Consider the following 14,955-nt stretch of genomic DNA (forward strand, 5'->3'; position numbering starts at 1 on the left):
TGCATGTGTATGTAACGTCCACAGACCTACATTTTAAAAACATATTAACTATATTAACCTTTTCAAAATATATATTTTAAATGAATTTACATATATGTGACATATGCAAGCCATTTCAATGTCAGGGTAAAACTATGTTTAAAAACCCAATTTATGAAAATATCTTTAAAAATTATAAAGTTTAAAAAAGAGAAGCAATATGAAGTAGCAAAAAAAGTACATGTATGAGTCAAGCTGATCTGGATCTGAATCTTTATCACTCACTATATAATACTTAACAAGCTTAATCCCATTAATACCAAAAATTGGGTATAATAAGTTCAGAAAATATGAATAAATGATAGACATCATTCAGTAGGGCTAATATATATAATAGTTTGATATCAAGAAGACTTCTATATGTATCTCATCCTGGTTTTAAGTCAAAGAGAAGAGACAATTGCTCAGGAGATGTACAATTGTCTGGAAAATAAAGCATTCCTAATAAAATCCTAACCTAATAGGAAAATGAATTGACATGGATAGGTCAATAGTGCCATAATTACAAAACACAGAGTATTAATGTGTTTGCCTTAAAATAATTCGGGCTAAAAATGAAGCTGTTTTCAGAAAGTGAATCTCAGGTACATTTTAACATTTTACTCTGTCATCATTATCATATGGTATTTGAAGCAAGAAAAATAGGTATATAATTTTGAAATAAAGAAGTGATTTTTTAAACAACTGGTAAAATAATAATGTAATTCTCATCTTCCAAGGCTACTGTGGGGCTTAAATGAGTCACAGCCTCTCCAAAAACATAGGTTTTCCCCTCTTCCTTCTGTTCAAGGACTGGGCCTAATTCTTTATTCCCCAAGAGTGCTCAACACAATGCTTTGAAAAAGGTAGACATTCAATAAATGTTTGCTAAGTAAATCAATGTCTTGAAAATCATTTGACAATGTCTAGTATCTGCTTTCTTCCATGCTGAGAAAGAAGTCCCGCCAAATCAATCAAGTTAATAATTTCCCTTCACATAAGAACTGCATCTCCATTTATTTCGGAGAAGCTTACACTTTGAGTTTCCGAGATTTTCTTTTAAATTATTCATGTTATATGGGGCTTGGGAACCCAGTGGCTTAAAAAAAAAAAAGAGCTACCCAAGTTTAAGAAATAGAAAAGCACATCATCCTAGCTACGCTATTGCACCAGTTTTCAACTATCGGATTGGCCAAAATCTAAAAGGCTTACAACACTTTGTGGCTGGTGAGGCTGTAGGAAACCACCACTCAAGTCCTGCTGGGGCAAGGATGATAATGAACTGGTTCATTCTTTATTGAGGGCAATGTGGTAATATCTATTAAAATTACAACCCCCCCACTTCTGGAAAGTCATTCTCTAGATACATCAGCACATATGAGAAATAACACATTTGTTTCAACATCATTTGTTGTAGCAAAAGACAGGAAGCCACCTTACAGTACACTACTACTGAACTGGTTAGATCAATGATGGTATGTCCACACAGGGGAATATTCTACAGAATGAGAAAGTTCTATATATACCAATAGAGGAAATTCTCTAAGATACTGTCATATGTGCAAGGATAGGGTGAAGAACACTATGTAGGGAAGGCTGTTTTTATAAAGGAAGGGGGTAAAGTAGAATGCATAGATTTATACTTTATACACACAAAGAGGCTTTGGAAGGTTAACAAGAAGCTAATAATTGTGCTTACCTTTTTAGTGGCAGAGGTGAGAACGTTATGACTGGGGAATAAATTGGGAAAGACTTTCAACTGCACATATATATGTTGTGGTAGGCAAAATTCTAAAATGTCCCTCCAAGCTTCCAGTCTCCTGACTACTTACTCAAACACTCACCTAGGTACTGCTGTGGAAGGACTTTGCAGATGGAATTAAGGTCGCAAGTCAGCTGATCTTAAAGTAGGGAGATTTTCCTGGAATATTTGAGTGAGCCCAGTGGAATCACATGAACCCTTAAAAGCAGGAGAGGAAGGGATAGGAGTCAGAGAGATGACGGAAGGGGTGAGAGAGACTTGATCCACCGTTTCTAGAAGAGGTCACGGAGAAACAAGAGAAATAAAGCAAGCAGCTGCTAGGAGCGGAGAGTGTGCCAACTGATAGCCAGCAAGGAAATTAGGACCTCAGTCCTACAACCACAAGGAACCAAACTTTCCAACCACCTGAATGAGCTTGAAAGCAGATTTTCCTCACAGCCTCCTGAGGAGAGCCCAGGTAGCTGATGCCTTGCTTTCAGACTTGTGAGCCCCTGAGCAGAGAAACCAGCCAAGGCAACTTAGATTTCTGACCTACTGAGCTGAGAGATTTTTGTTTTATTTTCAGCTGCTGTGTTTGTGGTGATATGTTATAGCAGCAATGGAAACTAATACATACATGGCTATACTGCTTATCTTTTTATGACAAAGATTTAAAGTTAATGGAACTCCAAATTGACCTAAGATAGCTAAAAATAAGGTTAACGTTCCAGGAGCATAAATATCTAGTCAAAAGTTCATGGTAGTTTTCTTTGTTTTATGTGCCCACACTCGAATAATTTTAGTCTGAAAATCAAAATTTTGATAGAAATCCCCTGGGCAGCAAGTCTGTCTTATAAAACCTGAATGGTAGGCTTGTTTTCCCAAGGGCCTCTGTCTCCTAAATCTAATGTCTTCTCTAAAAACTAAAATGTCAGGATATAAACACAGTTTATTGAATTCTTAGGAAGTTAGTTAGAACTGATAAAATTAAATTGATAGACACTAAGGAGATAGACACTTGGCTTAAAGGAGAATGTTTGCCTTGTCTAATTGAAATGTCTAAAGGTTAAGCCTGCACTTTGTATAACCTTTAATTACACGTTTCTTCCCTTTGGTATTGGGTATGTTCCAGAGTTTTGTTAAAGGAGTTTATTGTTCTTACGTGAGGGAAAAAAAAAACAGTCCAATAAGTGATCTTTAATACAGAACTAAGATGAAAGTTCCAAGGACACCATTTTTCTTTATTATCATTTAGTTTATAGCTAAAAACTCTGTATGAAAACAAAAACCTTCCAAAATTAACTATCTTCTGTGAGAAAAAGCAAAAATCTATTTCCTTTCTAATTTGTTAGAAAAGTTAAATTAATCTCACTGTTGAGAAAAATCTACCAATTGATCTCATTGCTAGGTGAAATCTATTTATTTTCAAAACCATCTCTCCTGTTCTAAGACCTGTGTCCACTTCTTGCTACCCACTGTTGGTCACTGTCGATCCCAGTGGTTCTCAGTGAGGGGCAATTTTGCCCGGTGGGGCACATTTGGCAATGTGTGGGAATATTTTTGGTTGTCACAACTCAGGGGGTTGGAGGAGCTACTGGCATCTAGTAGGTAGAGGCCAGGGGTGCTGTTCAACATCCTATAGTGCACAGTCCCGTAACAGAGAACGGTCTGGTTTCCAAATGTCATTAGTGCTGACATTAGGAAATCCTGGTCTAGATGGATCTATGTAGATGAATCAGTAAGGAATAAAGATGTGAGGGTCTCCATTTAGGAGACATAGGGAAAGCCATGTTAGGACAGGATGGCCATGAAAGGGAAAAGAAGAGAAGAGAAGAAAAAAGAGGAGGGGAGGGGGAGGGAAGGGAGGCAGGAAGGAAGTTCCTTCCTTCAAAATTTCCCAATAACTTAATTGAATATCATTATTACATTTAAATTTGTTACAAGAAAGTCAAATTGAAAGTTTGAGCCATATTTCAAGGGGTTGGAAGCCACACATGACAAGTGACTACAAGGTTGGTAGCATGAATTTGGACAAGATTCCTGGGACACAGATAACAGTTAATACATAGGGAGAAAGGAGGGAGTGAAGGAATGGAAGGGGCAGAGGGAGGGAGGGAAGAAGGAGCAGAGGGAGGAAGGAAGGAGGGAAGGGAGAGATTTGACAAATGCCTACATGAAGGAAAGGGAAAGAGGAGGCCAAAACCAAGTGATCAGAGAGAGGAGAAGGCAAGGAGAACAGAGAGTCACAAAGACAAAGAGACAGTTCTGAGGAAGACTGACTGCTATGGAGCGAGACCACTGAGCAATCACTAGGGAAAGGCCATGACTTTCTCATGTACATCAAAGGTGATCTCCGAGACACAAGCTTTCAGTGAACAAACTTTAAGGAAGATTTCGAGGAAGACTTTTTCTGAAGGAGGAGGAACAGATGTTTGCTTTTATTTATTTATGTTTATTTCATTTATCTATTTTCTTGCTTTTGTAATTTATGACAAGACAAAATGGACAATGGGGCTATGCTAATAAAATGACCATCCAGCAGTCTCAAAAATATCACGGTGCTAAAAAGTCTCCGCTCAAATAACTAGAATTTCAAATAATTTCAGAAAATCTTCACAACTCAAGCAATCCCATAGGAAGAGGCATTTATCACATATGACCTTTAAAGTGAGGCATAAACTGTTTTGTAAAAAAAAAAAAAAGAGAGAGAAATAATCTAGCACAAAAAAGACACTCTTCTCTCCTTGTTCCCCTTATAAACTCAGTTGTAAAGTCAAGTTCATGAAATATCTAAAAAACAAAAGGCAATTAAATCTGAACAGTCAACCGGGGCGAGAGGAGGGGAATGCAGAAAGGAGAGTGGTTACACTGGTGTCTGGCAGTGAAGAGAATCAACTGGCAAACTGATTCGGTTTCGTTTGGTTTTTCACTTTTCAGCTGCTTTTTCTGAATGGTGTAGAGAGCTTAAGTCTGACTTCTCCATCTGAAATCAAAATAGACTGACATCACAACTATTTTTGGGGGTAAATCGTAAAAAATAATCTATTCAACTGCTTGCTTCCTGGATCCTGGACTTTTTGGACGGTGAATTGTCGTTTCGGGCCTGAGAAGTCCTTCCTTTACGCATGGCCCAGGCTGCTCCTGGGGCTCCACACGGCCCTTAAGGGGCATGCTCGGTGGCACCCGGGAAGGGATCTGAGAGCTGGAAGGTCAGTGTGGAGCAGCAGACAGGAGTCACTCACATACTTCTCCCTTTGGGAAAGCACAACAACTGGCAACAAGCATAGATCTCCGATTTCTGGGAGGGAGTGTTCTCATGCAGTCTCCAAAAGGGAAGACTTTGGTCCATACCCTTAAGAGAATTTCATTCTAGCATCCTCTTGCCTTTGGGTGAGAGAATCTAGCTGAGTAAGATCTAATAAATATCATCATACATTCACCCTCTTTCAAGTCATTGATGTGCCAGTTTGGGGACTAGAATTGAAGTCCAATGCCACATGCATTTTAGCCCCTGTAGGTTGGTTAGCTTTGCCTTGGGTTACGGTGTCTCATCCCAAACAGGTCTACATGAAATGGTGTGGACAGACCCACATAGTCAATGTAACTGCTGGAAAATAAGTAGAACACCATCCTTCTGATGTGAGGCCTATGGCATCTTCCATGAAAGGGAGAGCATTCTATTCTTCCTGGTAATAAAAGTAGATATGACAGAGAAGATATTCATATCAACAGTTCTCCTTCCAATTCACTGTTGGCTGAGTTCTCTGGCCATGCTAGGCTCTCCCGCTGATTTTGCAAGTCAACAGCCCTCACTCTGTCTATCCAGTCCCCTCCTGCCCCCCTCCAAGACTGACTCAACACACACTTCAGTCTCTCTAATCCCTGCCCATCCACCACCCTGTCCAACATTTCAGAAAGACACCGCAGGATCTTGGCATTTAGCTTGTGAAAAGTTGCCAGGCCTAACTGTATCAATGCCCCTACTGAATGCTCATACAATGAAATTATAGTTTAGTATGAAAAACCCCATCGCTTTCATAAATGCTGTGATAACACTCATTACACCAATAGAGAGCAAGAGAAAGGAGCTGAGACTTAATCCATTTTAATCTTAGCTATTTCCTAATATAAAAGACTGTGGGACTTTTCACATTCTTTTGGAAGGATTAGTGAAGGCAAACATGAATAACAAATTGACATTTCTGAGTTCTGGAAGAGCCAAAAGCAATACAAAAGGAAGGCAGACAGATCAAATTTCGGAGCAGAATTATTTTTCTAAGCAGAGTTTAACAGTTAACATTAGGAACAAATGTTAAACAGCTCTGCACAGTTATTTTTCTTTACCTGGAACACATTTTGCCAAACAGTTAAACTGACAAGTTTTGAAAGACACAGCTTGATGTTATAGAGACAAAGGAACTTCTTCTATGTGACAGGCGCAAGGGAGTTTTTTTTTTTTAAAAGAAGAGTTTCTTGCAGAACAATTTTTATATTCCTCTAGTCATTTTGTTGTCAGAGATACTCCATAGCTAATGATGTCAATTATTTTTTTTTTAGTAAAGAATATGTTGATTCCCTTCAAATCACTGAATACTGGTGTTAAAAGAGATTTTGAAACAATCTACTTTGGCCTCTTCATTTCATCAATGAGGAAAGCAAAATCTAGAGACTCCAAGCCATCCAAGTCACAAAATCAGACCTGTGATAATTCAGGACTAGTGCCCTGTTTTTTGATGATGCACTCAGTGATCTTTTCCTTTACCACTGTCCCTTTCCTCGAGAAGGTCATATTCTATTGTTGTATAGTACTAATTCATTCCTCCATTTATAACCCCATTCCAGTTTGCTTCAATGTATCTTTTTTTTTTTTTTTTTTTAGTTTCATGGTTTTATTAACACAAATACAATGTGCACGAGCTGTCCATTTGTTTTCTTCGCTGCGCAGCCTGGCGTTGGGACTGGTGACTCTGACGGCCAGCTGGGCTGCTCTCTCCACGATGGCTTTGCGGTTCTTGGAGGAGACGTTGTGAGCAATCTCAGCACGGTAAGATTTGTTGCACATCAGCAACACTTCGAGCTCCTTGACGTTGTGGACCAGGAACTTCACTGGGCAGCGTGTGCTTTGTTTTCTTGTTGCTCCTGTAGCTAATGCTGGGCATCAGGATCTGGCCCTTGAACCTCCTGCGCACCCTGTTGTCAATGCCTCTGGGTTCCTGCCAGTTCCGCTTAATTTTGACATATTGGTCTGACTGGTGCCGGATGAACTTATTGGTCCCGTTTTTGACCATCTTGCGCTTCACGAGGGGTCTAAGGGCGGTCATGATGCCGACTAGGAGATGGCTGCCACTTCCGTAGGTAGTGCCGAGGAAGAGAGCGCTTCAATGTATGTTGAATCAAAATAGCAAGAACGAATTGGTTCTTGTGGTTTTGTCTTAATGCCCTGACAAAGTCACTAAGAAATGCTGTGAGGATAGGATCTACTCAAGCCCTTTGAGAGCAATTCATATCTAACGATTAGAACTGCAAAATGAAAGGATCCCTAAGGGACTAGTTCCATGATAGGATCCTGGATCTTAACACACTGCATCTTCACCCTTAATCCTAGACATGGGGTTCAGTCTAAACCCAGGTTTCTCAACATTAGCACTACTGACTTTGGGGGCTGGGCAAGTCACTGAGGTTGAGTGGCATCCTGCGGGATTGCATCTGTTGAGAGCATCCATTTGCAGGATGCTTAGCAGCATCCGAGGCTTCTACCCAATGGATGGCAGTAGCACCCTACCCCTGAGTTGTAATAACCAAAAATGTCTTCAGACATTCCAGATGTCCCTTTGGAGGATAAAATCACACCAGATTGAGAACCACTAGTCTGAATCCTTCAGCATCTATATAAACCGTGACCCAAAATAGGAACAAGAGCAGAGATGAAAAGTGGGATAAAAAAGAACTCACTGGCACCTTTGACTATGAAACTCCTTTGGCTCTAAAGCCATTTAAATGTCTTGGTGAAAAAAAGGAAACTTGTTTTAATCAACTATATGCCTTTCCTCACTCCCACCACACTTTTGCCTTCAACTGTATTTTTGTTGCCATGAAAACAGAGCCTGCCTGTTTGTAATTATAATATTATCCTGTAGCAAATTTCAGAAAGAGCCAATTGGTGCACTTCCAACCTCCAATTCTCTCTCTTGTCTTCTCCCTTCCTTAGCCAGGAGTTTGGAGAGAGGGAAGTAATGAGAGAAGGATGCCCCATGCACTCAGCTCTAGCCCCGTTCTGATATCTACACTCCGCACCAACGTCTCAGGTCTCCAGGACCTGCCCATCCAACTTGAAGCATCACCTTGGCTCTGCCCCAACTTCATGCCACAGCAAGGTTCTCATTTGCTCAGCATTTTCACCCAAGACCACCGAACTTTGGTTAGGGAAGGTCAGGACACAACAATAGTGATGTGATGAAGGCAAGGAGGGAAGAGGTAGATACCCATTCTTAATCAAATAGAGTTATTATCTTTTTTTTGATTGAAGTACAGTCAGTTACAATGTGTCAATGTCTGGTGTACAGCACAATGTCCCAGTCATGCATATACATACATATATCTGCTTTCATATTCTTTCTCATTAAAGGTTATTATGATATATTGAACATAGCTCCTTGTGCTATACAGAAGAAACTTTTTAAAAATCTATTTTTATATATAGTGGCTAACATATGTAAATCTCAGAGTTATGATCTTTAATTCATGGCTAACATTACTTCTTCAAATATACCAATGATTGTCATGCTGTAGAAACTTAACAGAAATGTTTAATAGATTTAGTTCTTACATTAATTTCTTCTCTAGCTTTTTATAAATTGAGATATAAATAATAAAATGCTGAAATCTGAAGTGTAAAGCCCTATGAATGTTTACAGATGTATACATTCATGCCACTGCCTCCCAGATCAAGATAGAGAACATTTCCATTACCCTAGAAGGCTTCCCTGCCGCCACACAGGTAAAACCTACCCCCCAATTCCCAAGGCAATATTCTGATTTCTACCAGTGAGATTAGCTTTCTGTTTTTTTTTTTAGAATTAAGTTGCACAATATGCACTCTCTGCACCATTTTTTCTACATAACGTATTTCTAAAGCCCATACATATATTTTTATAGGTCAGTGGTATGTTGTTTTTTTTTTTTTGCTATCTAGTATATTCCATCATGGAAATATACCACAGACCCTGTTCACGGATACTTGTGGGGTTTAAAAAAAATCGTGAAAATTTTAAAAAATATTGTAAAAAATATTAAGAATAATGCCACAAAGAAAATGTGTACAAGCCTTTGTCTGGATATATATGCATGTGTTTCCCTTGGGTTTATGACTAGGAGTGAAATTCTAGTATTAACAAACAGAAAATAGCAATCATTAAACCGAAGTTTTTATATCAGTATGAAGACTTAAAGGACACATGATCATCACTCGTTTATTTTGCGTAAGGGGAAAATAGATGAACCTTGTCATTAATATATCAAGAAAATTATACTGATGCAGCTAACAGTAGGGTGAACATAGAATTTGTCCTGAAACTGGGACATTTTCAGAGTATAAAGGGCACTATTAATATCTGCATTGGTACCATTTAACCTAGACTTTCCTGAGAAAACTGAATGTTGTGGTCACTCAAGCGAATTCTGACTGAGAAGATGAAAGCTAAGGCCAGATATCTAATGCCAACTTCAGACTTAAGCTCCTTTTTGACCTTGGCCAACTTGTTTAAACCCTTGTCCTTTAATCATGACATTGGTCAGAATCTTCTCCATTGAAATATTATAAATACTCCAGAAGTGGCAGGTCATAAATCATAAATCTCAAAGCCAACAGAGCTGACTAGGAAGGATGGAGGGCTGGAGTGCACACTTCCAGGGCTGAAGCAGGGTTTTCAAGAGCTTGGCTATTCCTGCATCTCAAGTGCCACTCAATTAGTTTATGAGGTTCTCTCCTCTCTCATTTTCTTTTTCAGTTCTGAATACATTCTGACTTAAAAATAAGTTTAAGCTAGCCACATATGCTCTAAGTTATTTCACTGAAAAAAAAAAAAAGCGAACTGCAAATTACATCAGCAGTTGCGACACATTTGGCAATACCTTGCTTCTTCATGCTTCAGTCACTGGACTGACTGTGTGATGAGAATCCCAGAAGCCCAGTGTGACAGTGCCTGAAATCTTTACTAAATCAAATACCATGAAATTGTTTCATCAAGCTGATTCTCAATATTGGACGGGAGGGGGTTAGAGTTAGCCCCATTGAAGCTGATGTTCTCAGGCTTATGTGACAGAACAATGCTTTATTTCTACAATGTTTACAAGTCTGAAAGCAACACGAGACAATAACCAAAATTAGCAATGCCTTTTGAATAGGAAGGACTGCCCATTTTTACAGGCATTGAAAACTACGTTTGTCAAAAAACAGAGAAAGAAAATTGAAAATGAAAATAGTGCCCCTTGAAAGGAAAACAATATATACTGGCTACAGTGAGAATGTCCCTAGATTTGCTGTATTGAAATAGTCAATTTTAGTGGAATAATGATGATCTGATATTAAGGACATTGTGTTTCCTACTGCAAAAAAGCAGTCATTCCAAGTGAATTCACTGGGAGTAATAAGACTGTTACAAAATTATAAGTTAGAACAAGGTCTAGGAATATAGTACCAGATTAGAAAAATAAAATAATACTTATAACATGAATTCTTTGTGGACAAATCCTCATTCTATAAAATCAGCATTATCTGAATGCTAAGTTCATCTTGCCTAAAAAAGTAGAAAACATTTTTGGCTGAGTCTATGCCTTCTAGCCTATATCTAAAAATTAAGCAACGTGGTCACATTTTTGCATTAAAAACTTCCTACACTAATATACGAGCCAGCGATCATACTCCTGGGCATCTATCCCAGAGAAATGAAAATTTATGTCCACATAGAAACCTGTACACAAATATTCGTAGCAACTTTATTTGTCATAGTAAAAAAGTGGAAACAATCCAAACAGCCATCAACTGATGAACAGATAAACAAACTGGAGTGTCCATACCATGGAACACCACTTAGCAATAAAAACAAACAAATACTTGATGTATGCAATAATTTGGATGGATCTCCTGATAATTACTCTAAGTGAAAAAAAAAGCTAATCTCAAAAGGACATGTATTGTATAATTCCATTTATATAAAATTATCAAAGTAGAAAAAGTATAGAGATGGATAAGAATTTAGTGGTTGCTAAAGGTTAGAGATGGTGAGGGGGAGTAGGTGTGGCCAGAAGGGGGCAGCATGAAGGAACCCTGTGGTTATGAACAGTTTTGTATATTGACTGTGGCGGTGGTTAGACAAATTTACATATATGATAGAATGGAGCAGACCTATACCCACGTGTTGTACCAATGTCAATTTCATGACTTTGACATTGTAGTATATTTATATAAGATATAATCACTGGAAAAAATGGGGTATATGGTACATGGGATCTCTATTAGTTTTGCAGCTGCCTGTAAATCTAATTATTCTAAAATAAAAACTTTTTAAAAAGGTACAGTCACGTTTATATCTGAACACACACACACACACACACACACATACATACACACACATAGGTCTTGCTCTGTACCTTTTGAAAGTCACTACCTCCTAGAAAAAAATCCATCCTAAGGTCAATTTTCCTAAGTAAAAAATAAAATCACCATTAATAGCAAAGGAAAAGTTCTTATGCATTTCTGACACCCCAATTAAGCCTATTTACACTAAAGCAATCCCAAGTCACAATAAAATGATCCCAATCACATCAATATTGAACACAAGCTGTTACAACACAACCTAACAAGGAAATGGTCTTTTAATTCCTCCCTAACAGGGTTGTCTAGCTGTGTATGTTTCACTCTTTCCTAGTAGATATGTATTGTGCATAGAAGTTTGTAATCATAACGCATGTATTTGACACTGCCTGTTTAGGTCATTGCACATTTAGTTAAAAAAAATAAAAACAATAACAATGACAAAACTATCAGTGATAACAATGACACCTGAGATCATCATTATTTGAAACATGAAAAATAGGCATTCTTGGAGGAGGAGACAAGAAAATGTCTCTTCTTCGCAAGAGGTATCAGATGCCACATGCCTGCTCCCCTCCTACAGCACACAGCCACCCGGAAGGCAGGGCAAATCCAGCCCAGCCTTCCTGAATGTCAAAAGATGTCCATAAATATAAGTAGGAATATTAGACCAAACTCCCCTGAAAAATCCAATGCTTATAACCTGAATGGCATACACTGAAAAGAAGAAAGACTGAAATGGTATACAGCTAAATCTTCAAGGTAACTCACAACTAGATATTAAAATTAGGAGGAAGTTTGTTTCTCATTTTTTTTTTTACATTTTCAACATTCATAGTTTACTTATAAAATCAATTTAAAAAATATACCCGCATATATGTATGTATGTATGTACACATATCTGTGCATATACACGTAGCTATGGTAGTGCTCACCATGGGTCCTAGATCTGAGATGAAACTATGATAGACACTAGCTCCCTCCAGATCCCCTGAGGTCCTTTTCACTCTTTCTGGGTCACCTCCCCTGGTTTGGGTACCTTCTGGCCTCCAGGGACTGCACCTGGTGCTGCCCTTGGGCTAGGGGAGCAACCTGAGCTGTGCCACATCCTGACCTACCTGGGGATTGACCCTTAGCTCAGGACTAACAAGAAAGGAGCATGAAAACCAGCACAGCTCCCTGCACCAGAGGGGCAACCTCGGAGGTGTACGTTGCTTTCAGACCTACCCTGTGGCGTATCAGGAAGAAGGTGAGATTTCACTTGACATTGCCTCCCTGCTGGGCTTCTGCCCTCACTGCCTGCTCACCCAATCGCTTAAGCTGCATCGCCTTGAAGCATTTTCTTAATCATTCACCAATAAATCCTCATTTCAGAGTTTCTGGGGACCAAACTGAAAACAAACTTATTTTTCACGTTAAAATTTTTCTGAAGTCAAGGATTATCTTACAACTGATATGAACATTTAATGCAGCTTTTATTCCTGAAAAATCTATTATTAATGGTTGATGACATCTAAGATTATAAGCTATGTGAGGGCAAGGTGGGTCTATTTTACTCTCCAGTGTGTATGCAACACCCCAAATATTGCCTCAGACATATTTTGCTCACTAAATTTTTGTTGAATTCATGGATTGAAAAAATGTGGTTTTATCATTTGTCTTGTATTACAATTCAAGTTATGAATTTTCTTGATGGTAGGGCATGAATCATGTCCGTAACACTTAACACAAAGTCCTATCCAAATTCAGCACCAACAAATGTTGACTATAACTGGAACACAGATGCAAACAGTTTTGCAGAGGGAAAAATAAGCATCAACCAGGAAAAGCAGAGTAGAGAGAAATAAAGGAGAAAGAAGAGTTGGAGACAAGAGGGGAAAGGGAAGACTAGATAGACAGAGGTGCCATCATTTAAATGAGATATTGTGGATGGAGGTCAACTTTCAAATGAAAACAAAGAGATGACAGAAACCATAATGGCTGGGAATAAGATGTGAACAGGAGGCATCTGATTTATGTTGAATTTAAGAAGGAAGAGTATTTGCATTTTTCAAGACCAGAAAATTAAGATCTGGAATAGATCTCCCAGGGTGTGCAAAATTCTCCATTCAGGAACCATGGACAGGAAGTAAGAAGACACCATTACATAATGGTTTGCACAGCTGACCACCACACTAGGGACTTCTAGACACAGCCACAATGTGGGAAGACTCCACAAGCCAAGCTGGAAACATTGGGCATCTGTATTCTTTGGACCAACTCATGAGCACTCAAATGCCCTTCCACTGGTCCTTCACCAAGGCCAATCACCAGGACTGAGTCATCCTTTTCTAGTATTCTTTAAAGAAAGCCAAGCAGACACTGGGGTGCTATTTGCAGTTTGGTGAGAACCTGATCAAAGGTAAGGTGACTTTTAAAGCTGTCCTGCATTAAGAGGTGTCTAGATAAGACAACAGAGTAGAGGAACAAAAATACATCATTTCAGTGAGAGCAAAGTATTGTTATCTGTGTTTATGTTAAAGCATACATGTGTCCACGTGTGCTGTGATGTGCCTAATCACAGTTGGCAAGGACTGCTGTGGAATTTGCTGAGTTAAGAGAGTCAGTGTCATTGGGGGGAATGAAGTCAATGTAAAGGATGTAGTGCTTCCTTTGACACACAAATACAGCTCATCCTGATGAGTCTCCCCTTTTTTACCAGGGATGCCCAAACTCTCCAGGAAGGGGCAGAAAACAGGGAAAAGGTAAAGGAGACAGGAAACACAGGGCAGGGGAGACCGAGCCATCTGAGGCAAAAACTGAAAATCTATTAAGGATGGGAATGGGAGAGGCACAGCTGCATCCCCAGACCACTTTCTTGCCCACCCAAGGATGGAGGAATCAAGAAGAGCACTGCAGCACCAGCCTCTCCCACCCAGAGGCTCCCCCCATCCATCCCCACCTGGCCCATCTCTCACCTCTCAGGGTCATCGCTTTCACCCAGGCTCTGCCTGGAGCCCAGGTGATCTGCTCAGCCCAGCTTCCTTTGTGCACAGGTCTCTATATCCTCATCTGAAAAGAGCCACTCACTGGTACAGCAGAGTAATGAGGAAGTGTTAAGAGAGGTGAGCAGAGAAGTGGAGTCACCTAAGAAGAAAGGCCTTAAAGCTGGAATGCCTAAATTAATGGTTCTCAACCAGAGGCAATTTTGCCCCCCGCCCCAGGCAGCATTGGGCAATGTCTGGAGATACTTTTGGTTCTCATAACTGGGGGCAGGGATGCTGTTGGTTTCTAGCGAGTAGAAGCCAGGGATGTTGCTGAACATTCTATAATGTACAGGACAGCCTCCAACAGCCAAGAATTATGTGATCCCAAATGTCACCAGTGCCATGGTTCAGAAACTCTGACCTAAAAGAAGCCAATCTCAAAGGTCAGCAGAAGCAGCCAGACTACACAGTCAAGGACAAAGTTGGGCAGAGCCAGGCATGGACTTCATAGAGTCCAGAGCCCCCCTCTTCACAGCTGCATGAGCTGAGGCAATTACTAAACGTTTCTCAGTCTCCATTTCTTCATCTACAAGACCTGGGTCCTAACATCAGCATGAGAATTTGCAAGGATCATGTTG

At 39.5% G+C, this 14,955-nt stretch overlaps 1 protein-coding gene and 1 pseudogene across 1 annotated transcript in view; both read right to left on the minus strand.

Moving 5' to 3' along the window:
• MID1 (midline 1) overlaps nucleotides 1-14,955 on the minus strand; it is a 559,519-nt gene that overhangs the window by 441,157 nt on the left and 103,407 nt on the right. The gene's annotated exons all lie outside the window — the stretch shown is intronic.
• LOC141576324 (large ribosomal subunit protein eL32-like) lies at nucleotides 4,410-7,418 on the minus strand (annotated as a pseudogene).

Source organism: Camelus bactrianus, chromosome X (assembly GCF_048773025.1).
Source record: "Camelus bactrianus isolate YW-2024 breed Bactrian camel chromosome X, ASM4877302v1, whole genome shotgun sequence".
Taxonomy (NCBI): domain Eukaryota; kingdom Metazoa; phylum Chordata; class Mammalia; order Artiodactyla; family Camelidae; genus Camelus; species Camelus bactrianus.